Source organism: Sminthopsis crassicaudata, chromosome 2 (genome assembly GCF_048593235.1).
Source record: "Sminthopsis crassicaudata isolate SCR6 chromosome 2, ASM4859323v1, whole genome shotgun sequence".
NCBI lineage: Eukaryota > Metazoa > Chordata > Mammalia > Dasyuromorphia > Dasyuridae > Sminthopsis > Sminthopsis crassicaudata.
In genome coordinates, this window is record NC_133618.1 from 413,408,228 (window position 1) to 413,422,652 (window position 14,425).

Sequence of the window (14,425 nt, forward strand, 5' to 3'; positions counted from 1 at the left end):
ATATCCTTTGACCACTTATCAATTGGAGAATGACTTGATTTCTTACAAATTACAGTCAGTTCTCTGTATATTTTGGAGATGAGGCCTTTATAAGAACCTTTAACTGTAAAAATGTTTTCCCAGCTTGTTACTTTCCTTCTAATCCTGTTTGCATTAGTTTGTTTATACAAAAGATTCTTAATTTAATGTAATCAAAATTTTCTATTTTGTGATCAATAATGATCTCTAGTTCTCCTTTGGTGACAAATTCCTTCCTCCTCCACAAGTCTGAGAGGTAAACTATCCTATGTTACTCTAATCTATTTATTGATTGATTGATTGACTTATTTAATTATTTAGTTATTTACTTATTTATTTATTTATTTGTTTATTTATTTATTTGTTTATTTATTTTTTGAAAAGGGATGTCTGTGGTTTATTTGGAGTTATAAACAGCTCATCTACAGAAACAGGCAACTTAAAGATGATGGTTAAAGAAGAATCCACTTTTCTTCTACTCTATCCTGTGTTAGACCAAAGGAGAACCCATATCAGATGGAGTTGCTGGCTGTAGCTGCTGCTCACTGGGCTTCCTCACAGGCTCACAAGTTTCTCATTGAGAGCAATCTGAGACTGTGTTAAGTTGGCAAGGTAGGTCACCATCAACAGGTCATTGATGTTGCTGTTCAGCATGGTCTCGAAATCCTCAGGAGCAATTTTGGGAACTTGGTTAACCAGGCCCATCAGGAAGCGGCCCACGATATTGTCAGCTGACATCTTTCCAGACAGCACATCTTTGGCATACTGCAACACTGTGCTGAGGGCATCTTGTATCCGGGCAGATGCCCCACCAACTTGTTGTAGATCACTTGAAAGGCCAATCACATGGTTGGGGCTGAAACATGTCTTCATGATCAGGTCAATTCCAATCCGCTCAGTGTCATAGTAAACATATTTCACTGTCAGTGGAGTGAACATCACTCCCATCGTTTTTTCCAGGAACACCCATGGAAGCACTGACATAGGCCTTGATGCTCATTCGTCCATTCTGGAGGCTGGTGTCCACAGTGAGATGGATGGGGCTGTGGGCCTCTCTGCTGTAGTACTCATGAATCAGCACTGAGTGTTCTGTGATGTCATGGCCTGTGTCATACCATCCGAGAATAAGCTCACTGGGAGAGACTTTCTTGCTATATTCTTAGCAAATTCCATGTCCACAGGAACCTCATCTTGAGACTCATTATGTGGTACAGAAAAACAGTTGGTTACTTCTACTGAGTGTTTGTCGATTGTTCCCAGCAAGGTGACGATGACGCGGCCCGCGCCCTCGTTGCGGCGCTCGAATCTATCTACAATGGAAGCGAAGATGACCGGTTGCAGTCGGACCACGCGGCCGCCGGGGAACGGCCCAGGGAGTCCAGGCCTGAGGGGCGCCGGCGCCAGCACAGAGGTGGGAGCTGCCGGCGGAGGTGCAGACGCCGGGGCCTGTCCCTGGGACTGTGGCGGGGCCGGGGTGGGAGCCAGGGCGGAGGCTGGTGCGGGATCCGGGTTAGACACCGGACTTGGGGTCAGGGACGGACTCGAAGTTGGAGAGGAACCCAAGGCGGCCTTCGCAGCCGCTATGTTGTCGAACCGGGAAAGGCTCCTCTAATTTATTTATGATCTTGTTCTTGATGCCTAAATCATGGACCCATTTTGATTTTATCTTAGTATGTGGTATTATGCCTAGTTTCTGCCATACTAATTTCCAGTTTTCCCAGTAATTTTTGTCAAATAATGAATTCTTATCCCAAAAGTTGGGATCTTTGCTTTTGTCAAATATTAGATTGCTATTTTTATTCACTCTCTTGTCCTGTGAACCTAATCTATTCCACTGATCAACTACTCTATTTCCTTTTTTTTTAGATGTTCATTTTTTAATTAATTTTATAATTATAAAATTTTTTGACAGTATATATGAATGAGTAATTTTTTATAACATTATCACGTGTATTCATTTTTCCAAATTTTCCCCTCCCTCCTTCTACTCCCTCCCCTAGATGACAGGCAATCCCATACATTTTTTTAAATATAATTTAATTTTTATTTTATTTTATAATTGTAACTTTTTTTTGACATTACATATGCATGGGTAATTTTTTACAACATTATCCCTTGCACTTACTTCTATTCAGATTTTTTCCCTTCCTCCCCCAAGCCCCTCCCCCAGATGGCAGGTAGTCTTATACATGTTAAATATATTACAGTATATTCTAGATACAATATATGTGTGTAGAATTTTTTGTTGTACGGGAAGAATTGGATTCAGAAGGTAAAAATAACAGTTTACACACATTTCCCAGTGTTCCTTTTCTGGCTGTAGCTAATTCTGTCCATCATTAATCAATTGGAATTGGATTAGCTCTTCTCTATGTTGAAAATATCAGCTTCCATCAGCATACAACCTCGTATAGTATCATTGTTGAAGTGTATAATGATCTTCTGGTTCTGCTTGTTTCACTTAGCATCAGTTGATGTAAGTCTCTCCAAGCCTCTCTGTATTTCTTCTGTTGGTCATTTCTTATAGAACAATAATATTCCATAACATTCATATACCATAATTTACCCAACCATTCTCCAATTGATGGACATCCATTCATCTTCCAGCTTCTAGCCACTATGAAAAGGGCTGCCACAAACATTTTGGCACATACAGGTCCCTTTCCCTTCTTTAGTATTTCCTTGGGATACAAGCCCAGTAGTAGTATGGCTGGGTCAAAGGGTATGCACAGTTTGATAACTTTTTGGGCATAATTCCAGATTACTCTCCAGAATGGTTGGATTCTTTCACAACTCCACCAACAATGCATCAGTGTCCCAGTTTTCCCACAGCCCCTCCAACATTCATCGTTATTTGTTCCTGTCATCTTAGCCAATCTGACAGGTGTGTAATGATATCTCAGAGTTGTCTTAATTTGCATTTCTCTGATCAATAGTGATTTAGAACACTCTTTCATATGAGTGGAAATAGTTTTAATTTCATCATCTGAAAATTGTCTGTTCATATCCTTTGACCATTTATCAATTGGAGTATCGCTTGATTTCTTATAAATTAAAGTCAATTCTCTGTATATTTTGGAGAGGAGGCCTTTATAAGAACCTTTAACTGTAAAAATGTTTTCCCAATTTGTTACTTCCCTTTTAATCTTGTTTTCATTAGTTTTGTTTGTGCAGAAACTTTTTAATTTGGTGTAATCAAAATTTTCTATTTTGTGATCAATAATGCTCTCTAGTTCTCACTTGGACACAAACTCCTTCCTCCTCCACAAGTCTGAGAGGTAAACCATCCCATGTTCCTCCAATTTATTTATTATTTTGTTCTTTATGCCTAAATCTTGGACCCATTTTGATGTTATCTTAGTATGTGGTGTTAAATGTGGGTCCATGCCTAGTTTCTGCCATACTAATTTCCAGTTTTCCCAGCGGTTTTTGTCAAATAATGAATTCTCATCCCAAAATTTGGGATCTTTGAGTTTCTCAAAGATTATATTGCTATTTTTATTCACTATCTTGCCCTGTGAACCTAACCTATGCCACTGATCAACTAGTGTATTTCTTAGCCAATACCAAATGGTTTTGGTGACTGTTGCTTTATAATATAGCTTTAAATCAAGTACATTTAGACCACCTTCCTCTGACTTTTTTTTCATTAGTTCCCTTGCAATTCTCGACCTTTTATTCTTCCATATGACTTTTGTTGTTATTTTTTCTAAGTCATTAAAATAGTTTCTTGGGAGTCTGATTGGTATAGCACTAAATAAATAGATTAGTTTGGGGAGTATTGTCATCTTTATTATATTCGCTCGGCCTATCCAAGAGCACTGAATGTCTTACCAATTATTTAAATCTGACTTTATTTTTTTGGCAAGTGTTTTGTAATTTTTCTCATATAATTCCTGACTATTCTTTGGTAGATGGATTCCCAAATATTTTATACTCTCAACATGTTGTTTGGAATGGAATTTCTCTTTGTATGTCTTGCTGTTGGATTGTGTTGGTAATGTATAAAAATGCTGAGGATTTATGTGGATTTATTTTGTATCCTGCCACTTTGCTAAAATTCTGAATTATTTCTAATAGCTTTTTAGCAGAGTCTTTGAGGTTCTCTAAGTTCATCTAGGTTCATCTGCGAAAAGTGATAATTTGATTTCCTCATTTCCTACTCTAATTCCTTGAATCTCTTTCTCGGCTCTTATTGCCAAGGCTAGTGTTTCTAGTACTATATTGAATAGTAATGGTGATAGTGGGCAACCTTATTTCACTCCTGATCTTACAGGGAAAAGTTCTAGTTTATCACCATTACATATGATGTTTACTGAATGTTTTAAATATATGCTCCTTATTATTATAAGGAATAGTCCATTTATTCCTATACTCTCAAGAGTTTTTAGTAGGAATGGATGTTGGATTTTATCAAATGCTTTTTCTGCATCTATTGAGATGATCATATGGTTTTTATTAATAATCATATGGTTTTTAATAATTTGATTATTAATATAGTCAATTATACTAATAGTTTTCCTAATATTAAACCAGCCCTGCATTCCTGGTATAAATCCCACTTTGTCATAGTGTATTATTTTGGGGATAAATTTCTGAAGTCTTTTTGCTAATATCTTATTTAAGATTTTAGCATCAATATTCATTAAGGAAATTGGTCTATAGTTTTCGATCTACCTGGTTTAGGTATCAGTACCATGTCTGTGTCATAGAAGGAATTTGGTAGGACTCCTTCATTCCTTATTTTTTCAAATAGTTTATATGGCATTGGGGCTAATTGTTCTTTAAATGTTTGGTAGAATTCACCTGTAAATCCATCTGGTCCTGGGGATTTTTCTTAAGAAGTTGGTTAATAACTTGGTCTATTTCTTTTTCTGAGATGGGACTATTTAGACTACTTACTTCTTCCTCTGTTAATCTGGGCAAGTTATATATTTGAAGGTATTCTTCCATTTCATTTAAGTTATCGAATTTATCTGCATAAAGTTGAGCAAAGTAGCTCCTAACTATTGTTGTAATTTCCTCTTCATTGGTGATGAGTTCACCCTTTTCATTTTCAAGACTAACAATTTGCTTTTTCTCTTTCCTTTTTTTAATCAGGTTTAATAAGGGTTTGTCTATTTTGTTGGTTTTTTCATAAAACCAACTCTTAGTTTTATTAATTAATTCAATAGTTTTTTTACTTTCAAATTTATTAATCTCACTTTTTATTTTTTGAATTTCAAGTTTTGTGCTTGTCTGGGGGTTTTTAATTTGTTCCTTTTCTAGCAATTTTAGTTGTAAGCCCAATTCGTTGGCCCTCTCTTTCTCTATTTTATGCAAGTAGGCCTGTAGAGATATAAAATTTCCCCTTATTACTGCTTTGGCTGTATCCACACATTTTGGTATGATGTCTCATTATTGTCATTTTCTTGGGTGAAGTTATTAATTATGTCTATGATTTGCTGTTTTACCCAATCATTCTTTAGTATAAGATTATTTAGTTTCCAACTATTTTTTGGTCTATTTTCCCCTGGCTTTTTATTAAATGTAATTTTGATTGCATTATGGTCTGAAAAGGATGCATTACTATTTCTGCCATACTGCATTTGATTTTGAGGTTTTTATGCCCTAAGTATATGATCAATTTTTGTATAGATTCCATGAACTGCTGAGAAGAAAGTATATTCCTTTCTGTCTCCATTTAGCTTTCGCCAAAGATCTATCATATCAAACTTTTCTAGTATTCTATTTACCTCTTTGACTTCTTTCTTATTTATTTTGTGGTTTGATTTATCTAATTCTGAGAGTGCAAGGTTGAGATCTCCCACTATTATAGTTTTGCTATCTATTTCCTCTTGCAGCTCTCTTAATTTCTCTTTTAAGAATTTAGATGCTGCACAACTAGGTGCATATATGTTTAATATTGATACTGCTTCATTATTGATGGTGCCCTTTAGCAGGATATAATGCCCTTCCTTATCTCTTTTAATTAGATCAATTTTTGTTTTTGTTTGATCTGAGATGAGGATGGCTACTCCTGCTTTTTTGGTTTTGCCTGAAGCATAATAGATTCTGCTCCACCCTTTTACTTTTAGTTTGAATGTATCACCCTGTTTCAGGTTTGTTTCCTGTAAACAACATATAGTAGGATTCTGACTTTTAATCCAGTCTGCTAACTGCTTCCTCTTTATGAGGCAGTTTACCCCATTCACATTTATGGTTAGAAGGACTAATTCTATATTGCTTGCCATCCTATTAACCCCTGCTTATGCTTTCCCCTTTCCTTCCCTTTTACCCCCCTACCCAGTATTAAACTAGTGACACCACTTGCTTTTCACAGCCCTCCCTTTTTAGGATCCCTCCCCCACCTTAAAGATCCTTCCCTTATTTTACCCCTTTTCCTCGAAATTTCTGTTTTCCCTTCCCCTTAGCTTACTCCTTCCCTTTCACTTTTCAATGAAGTGGAAGAAGTTTCACCATAAATCGAATATGTCTATTGATACACACTATGTTCATCTCCCTCTTTCTTTTCTCTCAAATCTAATAGGTTACCTTTGCCTCTTCATGAGATGTAGTACCACCACTTTACACTTTTTTATGATATAATCTCCTTTCCACCTCTAGTTTCTAAGACAAATTGTACATATGTTCTTTACATATCTTTTTTGGCAGAAGTATAGTTCTCAAGATTTCTTTTTACCTTTTTAGAAATCTTTTGAGTTCTGTATTTGGAGATCAAACCTTTTATGTAGGTCTGGTTTTTTCATCAAAAATAGGTGGAATTCATTTATTTCATTAAATGTCCATCTTCTTCCCTGGAAAATGATGCTCATTCTTGCTGGGTACATTATTCTTGGCTGCATACCACGTTCCTTAGCCTTTCGGATTATCATGTTCCAGGCCCTGTGTTCTTTTAATGTGGATGCTGCTAGATCCTGGGTTATCCTTATTGTGGGTCCTCCATATCTGAATTGCTTTTTTCTAGCAGCTTCCAATATCTTTTCCTTTGTCTGATGGTTCTTGAACTTGGCCACTATATTTCTTGGCATTTTGATTTTAGGGTCCCTTTCAGTAGGTGATCAATGAATTTTTTCAATGTCTATTTTACCCTCTGTTTCCAGAACGTGTGGGCAGTTCTCTTTGATAATTTCCTCGAAAATGGTGTCCAAGCTCTTTTTTTCCTCACATTTTTCAGGGAGTCCAATTATTCTCAAATTGTCTCTCCTGGATCTGTTTTCCAGGTCTATTGTCTTTCTAGTAAGGTACTTGACATTCTTTTCAATTGTTTCATTTCTCTGGTTTTGCTTGACTACTTCTTGGTATCTCCTTGAGTCATTCATTTCTACTTGTTCCAGTCTAATTTTCAATGATGTATTTTCTTCACTCACTTTTTTTATATCTCCTTGTAATTGTCCAATTGAGTTTTTATCTTCTATGGAATTTTTTTCCATTTTATCCATTTTATTTTTTAGAGAGCTGTTTTCTTTTTCCAGCTCACTAATCCTGTTTTCCTTGGAGTTGTTTACCTTTTCCAGCTCACTAATCTTGTTTCTCAATGATTTGATTTCTTTATCCACTCTGTCTTTGAATGCATGGGATGACTTCTCCAGGCTCTCTTGCCAAGCTTCCCTTTCCTTTTCCCATTTCTCCTCCAGCTCTCCTGTGAGAGCCTTTCTGATTTCCTCTATGAGGTTCTTTTGTATTGAAGAGTAGGTTATATCCCTTCCAGGGGATACATCTGGGGACAGTCTGTTCCTAGTCTCCTCAGCATTTGAAGTCTGCTCCCTCTCCACACAGAAGCTGTCAATGGTTAGAGCCCTTTTGACTTTTTTGTTCATTTTGTCAGAGTAGGAATCAAAGAAAACAAACTGACAAGAGAAACAATTGGTCTGTTTTGTGGGGGATGGGGCTGGATGGTGTTAATGGGCTTCCTCTACAGACTGGGGGTAGGGCAGCAGAGAGCCACTAACAGAACAGCTATGACTGTACTAAGTCTGCACCCTGAGGCTCTGAGAACGAGCTGAGTCAGTCCATGTGGGGGTTGGGAGTGGCCGGGTTCCAAGAGATGCCGGCCTTCTGGGGCTTTAATCTTCACCTCTGGTGTTCACACCCTCTCTGCTGCTCCCGGCTTGCTGCCAAGACGGAGTATCCACACTGGGGTAAAAGCCCCTTCGCAGAAACGTCAGAGGTCGTACCCCTTCCCCTCAGGTCCAAGCTGTGTGAGCTGCCTGTCTTGCTCTAGCTTGCCTGCCCTCAGTCTGCGCCCAGTCTGATCGACCCTCCCCCGAGCAAACACAGACCTTTTCTGGCGACTTTCAAGGATGTCTTCTCTTGGTGATTATCTGTGGTTTTCTTTCTGGGTCAAGCATTAAGTCTGAGGCTTGTCATGAAGTAAGTTCTGAGAGAAAATGAGGAGCTCAAGCAGCTGTCTGTCTCCACGCCGCCATCTTGGCAGGAAGTCCAATCCCATACATTTTACATGTGTTACAATATAACCTAGATACAATATTTGTGTGTAAATCCAATTTTCTTGTTGCACATTAAGTATTAGATTCCGAAGGTATATGGGTAGATAGACAATAGTGCTAACAATTTACATTCACTTCCCAGTGTTCCTTCTCTGGCTGTAGTTGTTTCTGTCCATCATTGATCAACTAAAAGTGGGTTGGATCTTCTTTATGTTGAAGATAACCACTTCCATCAGAATATGTCCTCTTACAGTATTGTTGTTGAAGTGTATAGTGATCTTCTGGTTCTGCTTATTTCACACAGTATCAGTTCATGTAAGTCTTTTCAAGCCTCTCTGTATTCATCTTGCTGGTCATTTCTTACAAAACAATAATATTCCATAATATTCATGTACCACAATTTACCCAACCATTCTCCAATTGACGGGCATCCATTCATGTTCCAGTTTCTAGCCACCACAAAAAGGGCTGCTTTTGGTGACTGCTACTTTATAATATAGTTTTCGATAAGGTACAGGTAGGACACTTTCATTTGATTTTTTTTTTCCATTAATTCCCTTGAAATTCTTGACCTTTTGTTTTTCCATATGAATTTTGTTGTTTTTTTTTTTTTTTCTTTGTCATTAAAATAGTTTCTTGGGAGGCTGTTTGCTATAGCACTAAATAAATAGATTAGTTTAGGTAGTATTGTCATCTTTATTATATTCGCTCGGTCTATCCAAGAGCTCTTAATATTTTTCCAATTGTTTAAACATGACTTTATTTGTGTAGAAAGTGTTTTGTAATTGTGCTCATATAATTCCTGACTTTCTTTGGTAGATAGATTCACAAATATTTTATGCTATCAACAGTTATTTTGAATAGGATTTCTCTTTATATCTCTTGCTGTTAGATTTTGTTGGTGATGTATACAAATGCTGAGGATTTATGTGGATTTATTTTATATCCTGCAGCTTTATTAAAGTTGTGAATTATTTCTAAAAGCTTTTTAGTAGAATCTCTGGGGTTCTCTAAGTATACCATCATATCATCTGCAAAGAGTGATAATTTGGTTTCCTCATTACATACTCTAATTCCTTTAATCTCTTTCTTAACTCTTACTGCTGAGACTAGTGTTTTTAATACAATATTGAAAAGTAATGGTGATAGTGGGCAACCTTGTTTCACTTCTGATCTTACCGATAAAGGTTTCAGTTTATCTCCATTACATATAATGCTTACTGACAGTTTTAAATATATGCTCCTAACTATTTTAAGAAGAAGTCCATTAATTCCTATACTCTCAAGTGTTTTTAGTAGGAATGGATGTTGGATTTTATCAAATGCTTTTTCTGCATCTATTGAGATGATCATATAGTTTTTGTTAATTTGGATATTGATATAAACTATTATGCTAATAATTTTCCTAATATTAAACCAGCCCTACATTCCTGTTATAAATCCCTCTTGGTCATAGTGTATTATCCTGCGGATGATTTTCTGTAATCTTGTTCCTAATTTTTTTTAGGATTTTGGCATCAATATTCATTAGGGAGATTTGTCTATAAATTTCTTTCTCTGTTTTCCACCTACCTGGTTTAGGTATCAGTGCCATATCTGTGTGGCATATCAGTGCCATATTTGGTAGGTTTCCTTCATTCTCTATTTTTTCAAATAGACTATATAGCATTGGAGTTAATTGGTCTTTAAATGTTTGGTAGAATTCAAATGTAAATCCATCTGGTCCTGGGGATTTTTTTTAAGGGAGTTGATTAATAGCTTGTTCTATTTCTTTTTCTAAGATGGGACTGTTTAACCAATTTACTTCTTCCCCTGCTAATCTAGGCAAGCTATATTTTTGAAGATATTTTTTTCCATTTCAATTAAATTATTATATTTATTGGCATAAAGCTGGGCAAAGTAACTCCTAATTATTGCTCTAATTTCCTCTCCATTGGTGGCGAGTTTTCCCATTTCATTTTTAAGACTAACAATTTGATTTTCCTCTGTCCTTTTTAAAAATCAGATTTATTAAGAATTTATCTATTTTATTGTTTTTTTTTCATAGAACCACCTCTTAGTTTTGTTAATTAATTGAATAGTTGTTTTTTTTTAATTTTCAATTTTATTAATCTCTCCTTTTATTTTTAGAATTGCAAGTTTAGTGTTTGACTGTTTTTTTTTTTTAAATTTGATCCTTTTCTAGCATTTTTAGTTGTAAGTCTAATTCATTGACCTTCTTGTTCTCTGTTTTATGCAAGTAGGCCTCTAGAGATATAAAATTTCCCCTTATTACTACTTTGCCTGCATCCCACACATTTTAATATGATTCTCATCATTGTCATTTTCTTGGGTGAAGTTATTATGTCTGTGATTTGCTGTTTCACCCAATCATTCTTTAGTATGAGATTATTTAGTTTTCATTTATTTTTGGTCTATTTTCCCCTGGCTTTTTATTGAATGTAATTTTCATGGCATTGTGTTCTGAAAATGATGCATTTACAATTTCTGCCTTACTGCATTTGAGTTTGGGGTTTTTATGTCCTAATATATGGTCAGTTTTTGTATAGGTTCCATGACTTGCTGAGAAGAAAGCGTACTCCTTTCTGTCTCCATTTATTTTTCTCCAAATATCTATCATATTTCACTTTTCTAGTCTACTGTTTACCTCTTTCACTTCTATCTTATTTATTTTGTGTTTTGATTTATCTGACTCTGAGAGTACAAGGTTGAGATCTCCCATTATTATAGTTTTGCTGTCTATTTCTTCTTGCAGCTCTCTTCATTTCTCTTTTAAGAATTTAGATGCTACACCACTTGGTGCATATATATTTAATACTGATATTGCTTCATTATCTATACTACCCTTTAGCAAGATATAGTGCCATTTTTTAAAAGATCCTGTTTTTTCATCAAAAATAGATTAAATTCACTTATTTCGTTGAATGTTCATCTTCTTCCCTGGAAGAAAATGCTCATTTTGGCTGCGTAAATTATTTTAGGCTGCATACCAAGTTCCTTAGCTTTTTGGAATATCAGATTCCAGGCCCTTCAATCCTTTCATGTGGATGCTGCTAGATCCTGAGTAATCATTATTGTGGCTCCTCTATATTTGAATTGCTTTTTTCTAGCAGCTTGCACTATTTTTTCCTTCGTTTGATAGTTCTGGAATTTTGCCACTGTATTTCTTGGGGTTTTGATTTTAGTGTATCTTTCAGTAAGTGATTGATGAATTCTTTCAATTTCTATTTTACCTTCTGTTTCTATAACATCTGGGCAGTTCTCTTTGATAATTTCCTGGAAAATAGTGTCCAGACTTTTTTTTTTTTCATCATCTTTTTCATGAAGTACAATACTCAGATTATCTCTCCTAGATCTTTTTTCCAGGTCTGTTGTTTTCCCAAGAAGGTATTTGACATTTTTTTCCATTGTTTCATTTTTTTGGTTTTGCTTCATTGATTCTTAGTGTCTCCTTGAGTCATTAAATACCATTTGTTCAATTGTGATTTTCAATGAATTATTTTCTTCACTCACTTTTTTTATATATTTCTAATTGTCCAATTGAATTTTTAACAGAGATGTTTTGTTCTATGGATTTTTTTTTTCCATTTTGCCAATTTTATTTTTTAGATAACAGTTTTCTTTTTCTAATTCACTAATTCTGTTTTTCAAGGATTTTATTTCTTTATCCACTCTATCTTTAAATTAGAAGGATGACTTATCAAGACTCTCTTGCCAAGCTCCTTTTTCCTTTTCCCACTTTTCTTCTAACTCTCTTGTGAGAGCTTTTTAAATTCTTCTATGAGTGAATATGTCTTGAAGACCAGATCATAGTCCTCTTTGTGGATTCATCTGGAGAGAGTCTGTTTTTAATCTCCTTAGGGTTTAAAGTCTGCTCTCTATCCATATAAAAGCTATCAATATTAAGAATGCATTTTAATTTTTGTTCATTCTGTCAAAGAAGAATCAAAGAAAACTAACAAAAAAATGCAGTTTTTTTTTTGTTTTTGTTTTTTTTTTTTTTTTTTGTTTTGAGGGGGTAGGGGGACTGGATGGTGTTACTGAGCTTCTTCTACAAGCTGCACGGGCAGCAGTGAGGCACCAGCAGGACGGCAATGCCTTCACTGCCTCTGTGCTCTGAGATTCTGAGATTCTGAGGATATGCTGAGTCACTCCAGCTGGGTGTGGCCAGGTCCCCAGAGACCTTAGCTTTTCTTGGTTATAGTCTTTACCTCCTGCATTTTTTAGCTTTTCTGCTTGTCTACTGGCTTGTTGCCAAGACAAAGTAGCCACACTGAGTAAAGCTCTTCCCACAGACAAGGCCGAGATCACATCCCAGTCCCCTCCTGTCTGCTCAGCTGTGAGCTGCCTGCCTTACTCTGTCTGCTCTGCTGTAGCTGCCTGCCTTCAGTTTGTATTCAATCTAATGTCCCCATCTACAAGCAAAAACAGACTTTTCTGACAAATTTTGAGGCTATCTTCTCTTAGTAATTGTGTGTGTGTGTTTTCAATCAAGCACTAATTCTAAAGCTTGTTATGAAATAAATTATTCTGAGAGAAAAGACAGAGCTTAAGTAGATGTGTGTGTCTTCTTCACCATCTTGGCCGGAAGTTCCCAGAAACTAAAATAAAGGTTTATCTGTTTTACATTCTTATATGGGTAGATGATACTAGTAACTGATAAGAACTTTTTCACTGTAATAGCAGTTAGGAGCATATATAGACAGAGGGCATAGGTGTGAGTTGAATATGAAAGGACAGTGTTTAAAAAAATTAAGGGTGGGAAAGACTTGTACTGGAAGAAAGAGAAAGTGAGAGGTGTAATGGTATAAATTATCTGTCATAAAGGGGGCAAGAAAAAGTTTTTATGCTGGAGAGAACAGAAGGAGTGAAGGGATAGTAGAGTGAATCTTATTTTTATCAGAATTTCTCAAAGAGAAAATGATATACATACTCAATATAAGTATAGAAATCTATCTTAACATGCAGAAAAGTAGATAGAGGAAGGGAGATGGGAAAGGAGAAAGCTTATAAAAGACAGGGCACATTAAAGAAGGGGCTGATTATACCCAGAGAAGGAACATTGAGAAATGAGTGTAAACTGTTTGCATTTTTATATTTCTTCCCATGTTATTTTTACTTTCTGAATCCAATTCTTCCTGTGCAATAAGAAATTCAATTCTGCACACATATATTGTATCTAGGATATACTATAACATATTTAACATGTATGGGATTGCCTGACATCTAGGGGAGTGGGTGGAGGGAAGGAGGGGAAAATTTAGAACAGATGAGTGCAAGGGATAATGTTGTAAAAAATTATCCATGTATATGTACTGTCAAAAAAAAGTTATAATTATAAAATTTATTAAAAAATAAAAAACGGGCTGATCAGAAGCTAAACACTTTTGAAGGACAGTGGACAGGAACCTTACTAAAGTGATAGTTTTTAATTCAATGTGTGTGTGTCTATATATATATATGTGTGTATATATATGCATATACATACAGTATATACATATATGTGTGTGTATATATATATATATATATATACATATATATACACATATATATGCATATACATACAGTATATATATATATATATATAAAATGCAATTGGGTTTAAGTGACTTACCCAGGGTCACACAGCTAGGAAGTGTTAAATGTCTGACACCAGATTTGAACTCAGGTATTCCTGAATTCAGGGCTCATGATCTGTCTACTGTACCACCTAGCTGCCCCTAACGTAGATATGCTTAATCCTCTGGCCCTAGAAGAGTATTTTTTGTATTAGTTCAAAATAATTATGAATTCTAATTACTTAATATATTTTGTTAAATCAAATCAAATCAAATGGAATTAAAGAATAATCATATTCACTGTTCAATTGTAATTTTATACCATTAGAAGTCCATGTTTGGAGAATCTAATATGGATTCCAAATTACCTATTCAGTGCCCCCCAAAGAAAAAAAAATT

At 35.5% G+C, this 14,425-nt stretch overlaps 1 pseudogene; it reads right to left on the reverse strand.

Annotated features, from left to right (window-relative positions):
• Positions 1-389: 389 nt before the first annotated feature.
• Positions 390-14,425, reverse strand: part of LOC141552877 (eukaryotic translation initiation factor 3 subunit F pseudogene) — a 98,858-nt pseudogene continuing 84,822 nt past the window's right edge.